Here is a 7,519-nt window from a genome sequence, read left to right on the forward strand (position 1 = left end):
GGGCATTTACCTTGCTCTCGCTAACCTAGGACAGATCAAGGTTCAATCCCCCAGCATCCCATATGGTCCCCCAAGCCAGGAGTGATTTCTGAGTGCATAGCCAGAAGTAACCTGAGTGTCATTGAGTGTGGCCCAAAAAGCAAAAACAATAATAATAATAATAATAATAATAATAATAATAATAATTAATAGGGAGTTGGAGTGATAGGACAGTGGCTAAGGCACTTGCCTTGCATGTGATCAACCAGGGTTTAATCCCTGGCATTTCATATGGTTCCCTCAGATCCTTCCAGGAGTAATTTCTGAGTGTGAAGCCAGAAGTAACCCCTGAACATCGCTGGATATGACCCAAAACTAATAATAATAATAATAATAATAAATTTATTATTATAGTCAACACTTTTAATGTTCTTGAAAATAAATTTGTTTTGTCTGCCAATTTTCAGAAGTCACTAGTTAGAGATTTAGTATTTGATTTTAGTATTAATTTGACTTTAGTATTATTTGGCTTTAGTATTTGACTGGTGTGTATTCATTCATACAGCTTTAATGGAAGTTAAAATATGGATGCCCCTCTGAATGAACTATTTGTTGTATCTTTCTTAAGCACTCTGAGAACCTGCCACAGCCATTTTACTCTGCCTCTCCCCTAGGCCCTACCCCTCTTGTATCTTCTTAAAAATCTAACTATTCAAGGGGCTTTAAAGGACCAGTTCCGTGGGTTAGAGACTATGCTTTCCATTTGGAAACTCTGGCACCATATTATCCCCTGAACACCCACCTGGGAGTATCCCCTGAGCACTTCCACAGATAAAGCAGCATCATCATAATCATCACCTTTATTGTTGTATTTATAAAGGACCAGCTCCAAGCTTTAATTACTATCCATTCTCTTATGGTTTTATACCTTTTTGGTAGTGGCTTTACATTGTATTCTAATTCTGTATTATAGTAGTGCCCTAAAAGGAACAGTTTTTTTTAATATATATATAAATATATATATAATCTTTATTTAAGCACCATGATTACAAGTATGATTGTAGTCGGGTTTCAGTCATAAACAGAACACCCCCCTTCACCAGTGCAACATTCCCACCACCAATTGGCCCCCTCTCTCCATCCCAACCCTTGCCTGTATATGAGACAGGCATTCTCCTTCTCTCACTCATTAAGATTATCATGATAGTTGTTAGTGTAGTTATTTCTTTTTTTTTTTTTCTTTTTTTTTTTTTTTTTTTGTGGTTTTTGGGTCACACGCGGCAGTGCTCAGGGGTTATTCCTGGCTCCATGCTCAGAAATTGCTCCTGGCAGGCACGGGGGACCATATGGGACGCCGGGATTCGAACCGATGACCTTCTGCATGAAAGGCAAACGCCTTACCTCCATGCTATCTCTCCGGCCCCTAGTGTAGTTATTTCTAAATGAATTTGCGTGTCATCCTTGCGCAGGGACCATGCTAATCTTCTCTGTATCGTTCCAATTTTAGTATGTGTGCTGCCAAAGTGAGCACTGTAGTTATTTCTAAAAGGAACAGTTTTAGCACTCTTGCCCCTATTTTGTGAAAGCAATAGCTCTACTGAGCAACATAAGTTCAGGGGGCTGGGTGAAGAATCACGTGCTCTGAAGGTAGATTGCTCGGGTTCAAACTCTGCCCTCTTCTGCCACTGTTCCTATGACCATCTAAATTCTGTATTGTTTCTGCCTCATTCTTTCATCAGGGAGCTGAAGAAAATAGTTGGTTACTAAATTTCTCACAGGGACTGTTGTGAGAACTGTGTGTGAAGATGTTAGCAAAGCAGCTGGGGTAGTGTCTACAGTTTGGGCAGTGTCCACAATCATTTCAGTGTCAGCTATCATCATTGCAAACCTACTCTGTGCCAGACAGTCTTAATGCTCTGTGTTTATCTAATCTCCCCCACAAATCCATAACTGAATAATAGTACCTCTGTTTTATAGTTGACTTTCAGAAATTAAGAAACCAAGGTTACCATGCCGATGATGACCAGAAAAGAATGAAATTCCTGCCTCCTTGACCTAAAGCCTTTGATTTCCCCTACCCCTGTCCTAGATTCTTGTTTAGTAGAAACCACATTTTATAGCAAAGAAGAAAGAAAATCCTGTGGCTAGTTGCAGATAGCTTTGGGTGAATGCTGAGTAGTGGTGCAATTGGTATATATAAAAACCAGATTTGGAGAATGGATTGCGGTGTTCCCCTCTGACCAGGACAATGAGAGTTTATCAAAATCATGTGCAAAATAAGATTGTCCTTTCCTTGGCTTTGGGGGTCATCCTCAAGTCCTTCTTCCCTGCTCACTTCCAGATCCATTTTGCTCTGGTGAGGTCACTCACATCCCTGCCATTCCACTCATACCTTGGGCTAGCTCTCCACTTCAAGTTCTCATTACCTCACCTCTAGGTCATTTCAAAAGCCTCTTAACTAGTCTCCCAGCCACTACATTACTCTTAAAGAAATTGTTTCTGTCATAGGCTTTCATTGTTCAGACACTCCTATCTTCCCTTCCTCTCTAATGTCTATCTAACATAGTCCAGCCCTTTTGGAGGAGGAAGGGATGGGGGCTTGACCATCATAGATCAAGGACTATTCCTGGCTCTTTGTTCAGCAGTGGTACCTGTGGTGTGTATGGGACAACATGTGGTGCCAGTGATTGAACGGGGATCATAGAGTGCAAGCTAAGTGCTATATAGCCCTTGTAGTCTCTCTGGCCCCTACAGTTCATCTCTTCAGAACAATAATCAAGATTGTTTTTGATGCAATTCCTCTCATTTCCAAGCTGTGCTCTTGGGACTCCTCTGTAGGAATCCTCTGGCTTAGCTATAACTGTTGCCTTGTTATGTATACCTTCTCCTGGTCTTTCCACCCCCAAGCCTGCACCAGCTTCACACTCCTGCCTAGAACATCCTCCTCCAAATCTTTATTTCTTTGAGTCTACCCAGATAGGCCATTCCTTGACATGACAATGTCCCTGACTGGAGGGGGACAGGGGGTTCAGATGTTCCCTTACATCAGATGTTCTGATGTCAGTTGCTCCTTTGTCACTCAATCCCCATGACCTTGTATTACAAATGTCCTTTTCATGGTATATTCTCTACTTTCCCAGCAACACTGCAACTATCTTACAGGGAGGGCTATGAAGACTATGGATGGTGGGAGGGCTCTGTATGGTGGGGGCGGGGGTAACAGTAGGGTAGTTAGATTCGGGAACCTGAAATTAGACAAAATGGATTGGAATCAAAGCTCTGTATGCATTTTTTGTTTTGTTTTGTTTTTGGGCCACACCCAGCGGTGCTCAGGGGTTACTCCTGGCTGTCTGCTCAGAAATAGCTCCTGGAAGGCACGGGGGACCATATGGGACACCGGGATTCGAACCAACCACCTTTGGTCCTGGATCGGCTGCTTGCAAGGCAAACTCCATTGTGCTATCTCTCCGGGCCCTCTGTATGTATTAATAGACACTCTTACTTACCTCATCTCTCTCAATGTCCCTAATTGTAAAATGGTAACAGAAATTGTCCCTTCTGTGTAGAGTAATATAGGGTTGGAGAGAGGCATTTAAAAATAAAAAAGGATGAACTGAGCTAATACATAGAAATCTCTTTCCCCAAACTGGGCACACCTATAAAGCTAGCCAAAACTAATTGTTTTTTTTTTTTTTTTTTTGGCTTTTTGGGCCACACCCAGTAACGCTCAGGGGTTACTCCTGGCTATGCGCTCAGAAGTTGCTCCTGGCTTGGGGGACCATATGGGACACCGGGGGATCGAACCGCGGTCCGTCCAAAGCTAGCGCAGGCAAGGCAGGCACCTTACCTTTAGCGCCACCGCCTGGCCCCTAAACTAATTGTTATAGTGAAGCAGAATGAGAACAGGGGAAAGCACTTGCCTTGCATGCAGCTGAATTCAGTTTGATCCCCTATATTTCATGTGTTCCCTTGAGCATTACAGGAAATGACCCTTAATGCAGAGCCAGAGTAGCCCTTGATCACCACTCATGTGACCAATCATCACCCCAACCTTTTAGAACACCTAAACTAGCCAATTGTAGGGGCTCAAAGGGCTAGAGCACAATCCCCAGGTTCAACCTCCAGGACCATATATACCTTTCTGCTTTCACCACGAAGAATTGCCCTTAGTGGGCCGCTATATAGCCAGACTGCGTAGCAATAGGAGAGCCCCCATACCTCTAGGGGGTTTTCATGGAATCTCCTATCCCCCAGTAAGTAATGCTCACTAAAAAAACAAAACAAAACAAAACAAAACAAAGACAAGAATAGGGGCTACATGAGGAGAAACCATACCCAGTCCCATTGGAGCCAGTTTAATGCTCCCGTGCAGCTGAAAGGAATCCCAGAAGGCCCAGTTCCCTTTGCTTTGGGCCCAAAATAGCAGCACTTCTCTTTGGTGGCCGTTTGGAACTTCACTCCTTGTGTTTCATAAGAATTCTTTCTATAAAGAGGAAATGACCCAATTTAAAATTTTCCCACATGAGTCTGATCTCTTTTTAGAGTGAATCAGTGAGCAGGATATAAAAGTGAAGAATAAAAATGGGGAGGGGAGAGAGAGAGAGAAAGAGAGAGAGTCCTTGTAAATAGTTGACAGGAGATACATACCATAGGCTCACACTCAGGACTCTGGGATAACTCCATCTGGATGAGATCCTGGGTTAGGTCAAGTTTCATTATTGGCACAGGCTCTTAGAGAAGTTTGTGGGCAGCTTCAGAAGATATTTGCTGAGACTTAGAACTGGCTGCAGTTTGGGTTGTTTTGTTTTATTGCATTTTTGTCACAATTCAGCAGTTGGCATTGCATTGTGACCTTGATTTGTCCTTTGTGCCTCTATCTTCAAGGTAAAAACAAGTAAAACTGAAATAAAACTAAATAGGTGGCCAGATCTGTGACAAAGCACACCCTTCACTACCTCCTCAATTTTACTTTCTCAATTTCATAGAGCCATGAATTTTGCCTACCCACATTTTCAGCGTCCCTTGTCATGAAAGCACTGATGTGAGACCACATTTGGTCCAACAGACTTTGCAAAGTTGTCTGAGGGTCTAAGAGGAAAGTCCTTTTTCACTGCCGCAAATCTGGTTAGCATATAGTCTAGAGCTACTACTACTACTACTACTACTACTACAACTACTACTACTACTACAACTACAACAATTCTCAGAGGTATGAGTGAGGTCTGTGAAAGACAGAGTTAAGAGATGGAAAATATCTGGATCCTTAATGACGTTATCAATCCAATCTTTTATAGTTAAAATGAAGCCAGACACAGCTCGGTGATATAACAAATGTCTTTATTATTCCATCAAATTGGTTAGGTAAACTAATTGGTTGGACAGTCTGTAATTGGAAGTCCAAACTATTCCTTACTGATGCCATGGCTGCAAGTTGTACCATCTTAAATTGCTATGCTGTAGGCTTATCCTGTATTGCCTCTAGACAAAAACCAATGCTAGAGTCAATACAAGGGTACAAATGTAATGTGTCCCTGATAGAATGTTAGCGTCCCCTTTTCTAATTGGCAACAGGTGAAGGAAATAGATTCTCTCTGCTGGATGGAAGAATATGTAAGTAGGTGATCTGCATTTGAACCTGAGTTTACTTGTGTGACCTTGACCAAAATATTTTTCTGTGCCTCAGTTTCCTTATGCAACATAATCACTCTGACTTGTTGAAGGGGAATAATCAAGCTAACACCTAAACAATGCTTAGAACAATGTCTGGGTTCCTAGCAAGACATTAATCAATTCCAATCCGGTTTATCTTCATCTTCTCCAGGTAGTGCCCTTTTTGCACATTGCTAATGTGCTTTGTGACCCACTTTGTGCCCTTATCTTCCTTTGCCTACCATTGTTGGGAACAGCTGAATTTGGTGTGGGACCTGACTGGAATGACAGAGCCCACTCAAATCTCTTGTGACCAGGCAGACTGTCAGATAATCAGAAGTTTAACTGACACAAGTAACACTCTCTGTCATATCTTATCACCGCAGAGAAGCCAACATTCCCTGTGCTCTCCACAGCCTGTGTGTAGATGTTCTTCACCCTAGCTACTGGAACAAAGATGACAAGAACTCTCCAACATTGTTTACCCACAGGTTCCTGAGGTACACCCTTCACATTTTCCTTGTAGTGGACAGAAGGATAAAAGTTCTATGCATTCTCTCATTCACTCTCATTTTTACCTTTGCCACCTTTCATTTCTTCCCTCACCTCTTTAGTTTTTCTGCTGGGCCAAGACATCTTCTAAGCTTCTCTTAGGAGGTTCTTTTCCCATCAAATCTAATTTTTGTGTCCTTATCTGATCCCACCCCCAGGGAGTGCAAAGACTCTTTCAGCTTCTAACATCTATACTTGGCTTGTCAATCCAGCTTGGCTTCCAGCCAGTGCTCTTTATAACTAACTTGTCTGTAGAACTCTTGGCAGCTTCCAAAATACTTTGGCCTAATCCTCACAAAAATCTTGTATGATATGTGTTTTAATTCCAAACCAGAAATCCTTGGGAACCTTTTTTTTGTTTGTTTGTTTTTGGGCCACACCCGGCAGTGCTCAGGGGTTACTCCTGGCTATCTGCTTAGAAATAGCTCCTGGCAGGCACAGGGACACCGGGATTCGAACCAACCACCTTAGGTCCTGGATTGGCTGCTTGCACGGCACTGTGCTATTTCCCCTTGGGGACCTTTTATTCCCTGGTAGAGATCAAGGGCAGAGGGAAATGTGACAAAAATACTTTACTTTCTTGTAGCATAGATCAGAATCGATGAGGACTGTGTCCAGTTTTAGTAGAGACAAAAATAAATTCCCGTCAGAAATCAACTGAAGTGAATCTGAAACTTAAGGACTTGACCTTTTTTTGTTTTGTTTTGTTTGTGGGCCACACTCAGTAGTACTCAGGTGTTACTCCTAGCTCTGCACTCAGAAATCGCTCCTAGCGGGCTCAGGAGACCAGAAAGGAAGCCAGGGATTGAACCCAGGTCTGTCCCAGGTCAGCCACATGCAAGGCAAATGTTCTACCTCTATCACACTGGCCCAGGCTTTGGTCTTTTAAGAGTAAATGACCAACCCCCAATACTTCCTTGTATAAAAGTTTCTAGTTCTGATTTCTAACGAGGGGCCCAATGTAGACCTGAGAGAGGGAAAGGAAAAAGACTAGCTTAGTGAAGTACTTCCAGGTATACTAATCTTTTGTCAGTTTTTATGAAGCCAAGGAAACTCACCATTTGGCTCTTCAGATTAAAAATGTTCTTTTGGGGCCCGGAGAGATAGCACAGCGGTGTTTGCCTTGCAAGCAGCCAATCCAGGACCTAAGGTGGTTGGTTCAAATCCCGGTGTTCCATATGGTCCCCCGTGCCTGCCAGGAGCTATTTCTGAGTAGACAGCCAGGAGTAATCCCTGAGCACCGCTAGGTGTGGCCCAAAAACCAAAAAAAAAAAAAAAATAAATAAATAAATAAATAAATAAATAAATAAATAAATAAATAAATAAAAATGTTCTTTTG

At 42.4% G+C, this 7,519-nt stretch overlaps 1 non-coding gene across 1 annotated transcript; it reads right to left on the reverse strand.

The window, feature by feature from the left end:
* Window positions 1–1,402: 1,402 nt before the first annotated feature.
* On the reverse strand, window positions 1,403–1,510 carry LOC126033088 (U6 spliceosomal RNA). Its single transcript, XR_007504244.1, has one exon. It is a non-coding gene; the product is annotated as a U6 spliceosomal RNA (small nuclear RNA).
* Window positions 1,511–7,519: the final 6,009 nt, after the last annotated feature.

Source organism: Suncus etruscus, chromosome 16, assembly GCF_024139225.1.
Source record: "Suncus etruscus isolate mSunEtr1 chromosome 16, mSunEtr1.pri.cur, whole genome shotgun sequence".
Classification (NCBI taxonomy): domain Eukaryota; kingdom Metazoa; phylum Chordata; class Mammalia; order Eulipotyphla; family Soricidae; genus Suncus; species Suncus etruscus.